General features: G+C 38.1%; 1 non-coding gene across 1 annotated transcript; it reads right to left on the minus strand.

Annotated features, from left to right (window-relative positions):
- Positions 1 to 5,352: 5,352 nt before the first annotated feature.
- LOC112745517 (small nucleolar RNA R71) lies at positions 5,353 to 5,460 on the minus strand. The gene has a single exon (XR_003173441.1). It is a non-coding gene; the product is annotated as a small nucleolar RNA R71 (small nucleolar RNA).
- Between the last annotated feature and the right edge of the window lie 3,721 nt (positions 5,461 to 9,181).

Raw genomic sequence — 9,181 nt, forward strand, 5'->3', positions numbered from 1 at the left:
TTGTGTTAGTTTTATGTTTCCTTGTTGTTTGTCATTTTATACCCATTTCATGAATTTTGTGGATCATGATTTGTTATTGTTGCATTGCTGGTTTCCATGATTAATTGTTTTGTTTGAGTAATTGTATGTTGATAATTGTTAGTGGGTACTTGTTTGTTTCAATTTAATTGCAATTTGAATATGTCTTTTATTAATGCTTACCATGTGTTTGATGAAATGTTTCCTTTGATTATGGAGTAGTTCTTTTTTCTCTTGGCCTAGGCTAAGAGAATTGGGTAAACTTGAGTCATTGGGTCTAATGGATTTGATGATTTGGGATTCCTTAGTGGTCAATTTGATAGCCATTGACACTAGCCTACTATCAAGTCAATTGGTAGTGAAGTTGGACCTTATGGGTTGATGTTCACCAAACCATTTAATATACTTCAAGTATAGAAGTAAACTTAATGGGTTTAGTTCCTCATAATTGTCAAGATATGGTTATTAGACAAGGATGGTGACCCCAATTCCCATGCCTAGTCAAGAGTTGCTTTTATCATTTATATTTGAAAACCCAAAAATCTCAATTGCCTTGTCTAAGTTATAGTTACTTGCTTAGTTTAGAATTATTTACATTTTTGCTCTAAATGTTTGAATTAGTTTCTTGCATACCAATATTACTTGCTTGTTAAGATTCCTAGTTTAATTTCTTGCTCATGACTTGCAACCCCGGATTTCTAACCAATGTTGAAGCACATGTTTGCCCACTCCTTGTGAGACGACCCGAGGTTTGAATACTTTGGTTACTTTTATTGGGGTTGAACTTGTGACAACCAAATTCCCTTCTAAATTTGATACTCGAGGATTGTTGTTGGGAAGAGCTATACTTGCAACGGGATTCTATTGAGAAATTCTATACCAACATAGTCCACGGGGTCCATCAAATTTTTGGCGCCGTTACCGAGGAATGGTTGCAACATATGCCTTGATATTGGTTATGTGAATATGTGAATATTGTAGATAGTTTACTTTCTTTTAATACTTAGCCATAGTTTAGATTTCTTTTGTATGTGTGCTATGACTCCCAAGTTTGATGACTCGGTCTCAACCGAATTCTAGTTTAGCCGAGTTCGATCCTGAGATTGAAAGAACTTTGTTACACAGTCGGCAAGCTAGACGGCGGTTGGATTATACGGCGAGTACTTCGGCCTCTCTTGGGAACATACCGAATCACTAGACGGTACCGAGAGTGACTTGGAGTCCTGATGAGCGGATAATTTATACGCTTTTTGGCATTGTTTTTAGTATGTTTTTAGGAGAATCTAGTTACTTTTAGGGATGTTTTCATTAGTTTTTATGTTAAATTCACATTTCTGGACTTTACTATGAGTTTGTGTGTTTTTTTGTGATTTTAGGTATTTTCTGGCTGAAATTGAGGGACATGAGCAAAAATCAGATTCAGAGGTTGAAGAAGGACTGCTGATGCTGTTGGATTCTGACCTCCCTGCACTCAAAGTGGATTTTCTGGAGCTACAGAACTCAAAATGGCGCGCTTCCAATTGCGTTGGAAAGTAGCCATCCAGGGCTTTCCAGCAATATATAATAGTCCATACTTTGCCCAAGTTTAAACGATGCAAACTGGCGTTCAACGCCAGCCCTCTGCCCAATTCTGGCGTCCAGCGCCAGAAACAAGCTGCAAAGTGGAGTTCAACGCCCAAACTGGCACAAAAGCTGGCGTTCAACTCCAAGAAGGACCTCTACACGTGCAACACTCAAGCTCAGCCCAAGCACACACCAAGTGGGTCCCGGAAGTGGATTTATGCATCAATTACTTACTTCTGTAAACCCTAGTAGCTAGTTTATTATAAATAGGACCTCTTACTATTGTATTATTCATCTTTGGTCTCAGTTTTAATCCATTGTTCATCTTAGGAGACTATTGATCACGTTTTGAGGGCTGGCCTCTCGGCCATGCCTGGACCTTTCACTTATGTATTTCCAACGGTAGAGTTTCTGCACTCCATAGATTAAGGTGTGGAGCTCTGCTGTTCCTCAACGATTAATGCAAAGTACTAATGTTTTCTATTCAATTCATCTTGTTTCGCTTCTAAGATATTCATTCGCACCTCAACCTGAATGTGATGAATGTGACAATCATCATCATTCCCTATGAACGCGTGCCTGACAACCACTTTCGTTCTACATTAGATTGAATGAGTATCTCTTAGATCTCTTAATCGGAATCTTCGTGGTGTAAGCTAGAATGATGGCGGCATTCAAGAGAATCCGGAAAGTCTAAACCTTGTCTGTGGTATTCTGAGTAGGATTCAATGATTGAATGAATGTGACGAGCGTCAAACTCGCAATTGCTGGGCGTAGTGACAGACGCAAAAGGATAGTAAATCCTATTCCAGCATTATCGAGAACCGACAGATGAATAGCCGTGCCGTGACAGGGTGCGTTGACCATTTTCACTGAGAGGATAAGATGTAACCATTGACAAGGGTGATGCCTCCAGACGATTAGCCGTGCCGTGACAGGGCATTTGGATCATTTTCCCGAGAGAAGACCGAAAGTAGCCATTGACAATGGTGATACATTACATAAAGCCAGCCATGGAAAGGAGTAAGATTGATTGGATGAAGACAGCAGGAAAGCAGAGGTTCAGAGGAATGAATGCATCTCCATACGCTTATCTGAAATTCTCACCAATGATATACATAAGTATTTCTATCCCTATTTTATTAATTACTTTCAAAAACCCCATTACTATTTTATATCCGCCCGACTGAGATTTTCAAGGTGACCATAGCTTGCTTCATACCAACAATCTCCGTGGGATTCGACCCTTACTCACGTAAGGTATTACTTGGACGACCCAGTGCACTTGCTGGTTAGTTGTGCGAAGTTGTGAACCATGGTATTGGCATCATGTTTTTGGCGCCATTTCCAGGGAAAGAAAGAGCAATGAATTTTACATAATCAAAGTGTAATCACAATTTCTGTGCACCAAGTTTTTGGCGCCGTTGCCGGGGATTGTTCGAGTTTGGACAACTGACGGTTCATCTTGTTGCTCAGATTGGGTAACTTTCTTTTCGTTTTCTTTTCAAAAAGAAAAATATAATAATAATAAAAATAATGTTTTCAAAAATAAATTATTCTATGGCTTCAAAACTTTCAAGAATGAATTCTAGAGTTTCATGGTAACATGTTGAATCCTATCTGGATGAAAAGCCATACCCAAACTCCTTTGGGATTGGTCTTCAACTAATCACCTCAATGGATGTAAATCCATTCTAAAGCTTGACTGGCTATTAAGCCATGTCTAACCCTCAGATTGGAGCTTTAGACTAAAGAGTACAAGATTCCTGGAATTCATATGAAAAATTTTGAATCCTTATTTTTTCTTTTTCAAAATGATTTTCGAAAATTTTAAAATAAAAATACAAAAAAATTAGAAAATCATAAAAATCAAAAATATTTTTTGTGTTCTTGTTTGAGTCTTGAGTCATGTTATAAGTTTGGTGTCAATTGCATGTGCATCTTGCATTTTTCGAAAAAATCATGCATTCATAGTGTTCTTCATGATCTTCAAGTTGTTCTTGGTAAGTCTTCTTGTTTGATCTTTGCATTTGCATGTTTTGTGTCTTTTCTTGTTTTTCATATGCATTCTTGAATTCTTAGTGTCTAAGCATTAAAGAATTCTAAGTTTGGTGTCTTGCATGTTTTCCTTGCATTAAAAATTTTTCAAAAATATGTTCTTGGTGTTCATCTTGACATTCAAAGTGTTCTTGGTGTTCATCTTGACATTCATAGCATTCTTGCATGCATTCATTATTTTAATCTAAAAATTTCATGCATTGCATCATTTTTCTTGTTTTTCTCTCTCATCATTAAAAATTCAAAAATCAAAAAAAATATCTTTCCCTTTTTCTCTCTTAAAATTTCGAAAATTAGATTTGACTTTGTCAAAAAATTTTAAAATCTAGTTGTTTTTATGAGTCAAATCAAATTTTCAATTTAAAAATCTTATCTTTTTCAAAATCTTTTTCAAAAATCAAATCTTTTTCATTTTTCTTAGTTATTTTCGAAAATTTCAAAAATATTTTTCAAAAATCTTTTTCTTAATTTTACATCATATTTTCGAAAATAACAATAACAATTAATGTTTTGATAAAAAATTTCAAGTTTGTTACTTGCCTGTTAAGAAAGATTCAAACTTTAAGTTCTAGAATCATATCTTGTGATTTCTCGTGAATCAAGTCTTTAATTGTGATTTTAAAAATCAAATCTTTTTCAAAAACTAATTTCAATCATATATTTTCAAAAATATCTTCTTATCTTATCTTTTTCAAAAATTTGATTTCAAAACATCTTCTCTAACTTCCTAACTCCTTATCTTTTCAAAATTTGTTTCAACTAACTAACCAACTTCTTGTTTGTTTCTTGTCTTTTTCAAAACCACCTAACTAACTCTCTCTCTCTAATTTTCGAAAATGTCTCCCCCTTTTTCAAAAAAATTTCTCTTTAATTAACTAATTATTTTAATTTTTAAATCTTAATTTTCCAAAATTACTAACATTTTTCAAAAACTATTTTCGAAAATCACTAACTCTTTTTCAAAAATTATTTTCGAAAATTCCTTCTCTCTCATCTCCTTCTATTTATTCATTCATCTACTAACATCTCCCCCTCACCCACCAAAAATCCGAACCTTCTCTTTCTCTCTTTCTGAGTTCAGATTTTTATCTTCCTCTTTTCTTCTACTAACAATAAGGAACCTCTTTACTGTGACATAGAGGATTCCTCTTCTTTTCTTTTTCTCTTCTCTTTCTTATGAGCAGGGACAAAGAAAAAGGCATTCTTGTTGAAGCTGATCCAGAACCTGAAAGGACTCTGAAGAGAAAACTAAGAGAAGCTAAATTACAACAATCCAGAGACAACCTTATTGAAAATTTTGAACAAGTAAAGGAGATGGCAGCTGAACCCAACAACAATAATGCAAGGAGGATGCTTGGTGACTTTACTGCACCAAATTCCAATTTACATGGAAGAAGCATCTCCATTCCTGCCATTGGAGCAAACAACTTTGAGCTGAAACCTCAGCTAGTTTCTCTAATGCAGCAGAACTGCAAGTTTCATGGACTTCCATCTGAAGATCCTTTTCAGTTCTTAACTAAATTCTTGCAGATATGTGATACTGTTAAGACTAATGGAGTAGATCCTGAAGTCTACAGGCTCATGCTTTTCCCTTTTACTGTAAGAGACAGAGCTAGAGTGTGGTTGGACTCTCAACCCAGAGATAGCCTGAACTCTTGGGATAAGCTGGTCATGGCTTTCTTAGCCAAGTTCTTTCCTCCTCAAAAGCTGAGCAAGCTTAGAGCTGATGTTCAAACCTTCAGACAGAAAGAAGGTGAATCCCTCTATGAAGCTTGGGAAAGATACAAGTAGCTGACCAAAAAGTGTCCTTCTGACATGCTTTCAGAATGGACCATCCTGGATATATTCTATGATGGTTTATCTGAGCTATCAAAGATGTCATTGGATACTTCTGCAGGTGGATCCATTCACCTAAAGAAAACACCTGCAGAAGCTCAAGAACTCATTGACATCGTTGCTAATAACCAGTTCATGTACACTTCTGAGAGGAATCCTGTGAGTAATGGGACGCCTATGAAGAAGGGAGTTCTTGAAGTTGATACTCTGAATGCCATATTGGCTCAGAATAAAATATTGACTCAGCAAGTCAATATGATTTCTCAGAGTCTGAATGGAATGCAAGCTGCATCCAACAGTACTCAAGAGGCTTCTTATGCAGAAGAAACTTATGATCCTGAAAACCCTGCAATAGCAGAGGTGAATTACTTAGGTGAACCTTATGGAAACACCTATAATCCATCATGGAGAAATCATCCAAATTACTCATGGAAGGATCAAAAGCCTCAACAAGGCTTTAATAATGGTGGAAGAAACAGGTTTAGCAATAGCAAGCCTTTTCCATCATCCACTCAGCAACAGACAGAGAATTCTGAGCAGAATCCATCTAGCTTAGCAAATTTAGTCTCTGATCTATCTAAGGCCACTGTGAGTTTCATGAATAAAACAAGGTCTTCCATTAGAAATTTGGAAGCACAAGTGGGCCAGCTGAGTAAAAAGATCACTGAAATCCCTCCTAGTACTCTCCCAAGCAATACAGAAGAGAATCCAAAAGGAGAGTGCAAGGCCGTTGACATAAGTACCATGGCCGAACCTGTAAGGAAAGGAGAGGACGTGAATCCCAAGGGGGAAGACCCCCTGGGACGTCTAGTGATCCATAAGGAGCTTCCCTCTGAGGAACCTAAGGAATCTGAGACTCATCTAGAGACCATAGAGATTCCATTGAACCTCCTTATGCCATTCATGAGCTCTGATGAGTATTCCTCTTCTGAAGAGAATGAGGATGTCACTGAAGAGCAAGCTACCAAGTTCCTTGGTGCAATCATGAAGCTAAATGCCAAATTATTTGGTATTGACACTTGGGAAGATGAGCCTCCCTTGTTCAGCAATGAACTAAGTGATCTGGATCAACTGACATTGCCTCAGAAGAGACAAGATCCTGGAAAGTTCATAATACCTTGTACCATAGGCACCATGATCTTTAAGGCTCTGTGTGACCTTGGTTCAGGAATAAACCTCATGCCCCTCTCTGTAATAGAGAAACTGAGAATCTATGGGGTGCAAGCTGCTAAAATCTCATTAGAGATGGCAGACAATTCAAGAAAATAGGCTTATGGACAAGTAGAGGACGTGTTAGTAAATGTTGAAGGCCTTTACATCCCTGCTGATTTCATAGTCCTGGATACTGGAAAGGAAGAGGATGAATCCATCCTCCTAGGAAGACCTTTCCTAGCCACAGCAAAAGCTGTGATTGATGTGGACAGAGGAGAATTAATCCTTCAATTGAATGAGGACAACCTTGTGTTTACAACTCAAGGATCTCTCTCTGCATCTATGGAGAGGAAGCATAAAAAGCTTCTCTCAAAGCAGAGTCAAACAAAGCCCCCACAGTCAAACTCTAAGTTTGGTGTTGGGAGGCCACAACCAAACTCTAAGTTTGGTGTTGAACTCCCATATCCAAACTCTAAGTTTGGTGTTGGAGAGTCTCAACAATGCTCTGAACATCTGTGAGGCTCCATGAGAGCCCACTGTCAAGCTATTGACATTAAAGAAGCGCTTGTTGGGAGGCAACCCAAATTTTATTTATCTAACTATATTTTTCTTAGTTATATGTCTTTATAGGTTCATGATCATGTGGAGTCACAAAATAAATATAAAAATTAAAAACGGAATCAAAAACAGCAGAAGAAAAATCACACCCTGGAGGAAGCATCTGCCTGGCGTTCAACGCCAGAACAGAGCATGGTTCTGGCGCTGAACGCCCAAAATGGGCAGTATCTGGGCGCTGAACGCCCAAAATGGGCATCATCTGGGCGCTGAACGCCAGAATTGCACCCTGGAAAGGAGCTGGCGCTGAACGCCCAGAACAAGCATGGTTCTGGCGTTCAACGCCAGAAATGGGCAACAAATGGGCGTTGAACGCCCAAAATGGGCACCAACCTGGCGCTGAACGCCCAGAGTTGTGTGCAAGGGCATTTTACATGCCTAATTTGGTGCAAGGTTGTAATTCCTTGAACACCTCAGGATCTGTGGACCCCACAGGATCATCTCAGGATCTGAGGACCCCACAGGATCATCTCAGGATCTGTGAATCTCACAGGATCCCCACCCACCTCACCCTCTCTCTCTCTCCATTCATGGTCATCCCTTCTGTTTTCCATTCACCACTCACATCCATACACACATCCCTCTATCTCCTCCATATCTTCTTCTTCTTCATCTATTCTTTCTTCTCTTGCTCGAGCGCGAGCAATATTCTAAGCTTGGTGTAGTAAAATCATAAGCTTTTTATTTTTCCATTACCATTAATGGCACCTAAGGCCAGAGAAACCTCAAGAAAGAGGAAAGGGAAGACAAATGCTTCCACCTCTGAGCCATGGGAGATGGAAAGATTCATCTCACAAGCCCATCACTAAGAAAAGGATGGAGAAAACAAGAGAGCACATTCATGAATCTCAACAGGCACATGAAGAAGCTCATCATCAAGAATTCCCTGAGATACATCAAGGGATGCACTTGCCTCCACAGAATTTTTGGGAGCAAATCAACACCTCCCTAGGAGAATTAATTTCCAACATGGGACAATTAAGGGTGGAACATCAAGAACACTCCATCATCCTTCATGAAATTAGAGAAGATCAAAAAGCAATGAGGGAGGAGCAACAAAGACAATGAAGAGACATAGAAGAGCTCAAGGACATCATTGGTTCCTCAAGAAGGAAACGCCACCATCACTAAGGTGGATTCATTCCTTATTCTTACTTTCTCTATTTTTCGTTTTCTATGTTAAGTGCTTATCTATGTTTGTGTCTTCATTACATGATCATTAGTAGTTAGTAACTATGTCTTAAAGTTATGAATATCCTATGAATCCATCACCTCTCTTAAATGAAAAATGTTTTAATTCAAAAGAACAAGAAGTACATGAGTTTCGAATTTATCCTTGAACTTAGCTTAATTATATTGATGTGGTGACAATGCTTCTTGTTTTCTGAATGTATGCTTGAACAGTGCATATGTCTTTTGAAGTTGTTGTTTAAGAATGTTAAATATGTTGGCTCTTGAAAGAATGATGACTAGGAGACATGTTATTTGATAATCTGAAAAATCATAAAAATGATTCTTGAAGCAAGAAAAAGCAACAAAGAACAAAGCTTGCAGAAAAAAAAAATATAATTAGGCAAAAAAAAATATAGAAAGAAAAAGAAAAAGCAAGCAGAAAAAGCCAAAAGCTCTAAAAACCATGAGGCAAGAGCAAAAAGCCAATAACCCTTAAAACCAAAAGGCAAGGGCAAATAAAAAGGATCCCAAGGCTTTGAGCATCAGTGGATAGGAGGGCCTAAAGGAATAAAATCTTGGCCTAAGCGGCTAAACCAAGCTGTCCCTAACCATGTGCTTGTGGCGTGTAGGTGTCAAGTGAAAACTTCAGACTGAGCGGTTAAAGTCAAGGTCCAAAGCAAAAAAAAAAAGAGTGTGCTTAAGAACCCTGGACACCTCTAATTGGGGACTTTAGCAAAGCTGAGTCACAATCTGAAAAGGTTCACCC

Source organism: Arachis hypogaea, chromosome 14 (genome assembly GCF_003086295.3).
Source record: "Arachis hypogaea cultivar Tifrunner chromosome 14, arahy.Tifrunner.gnm2.J5K5, whole genome shotgun sequence".
In the NCBI taxonomy this organism is placed as follows: Eukaryota; Viridiplantae; Streptophyta; class Magnoliopsida; order Fabales; family Fabaceae; genus Arachis; species Arachis hypogaea.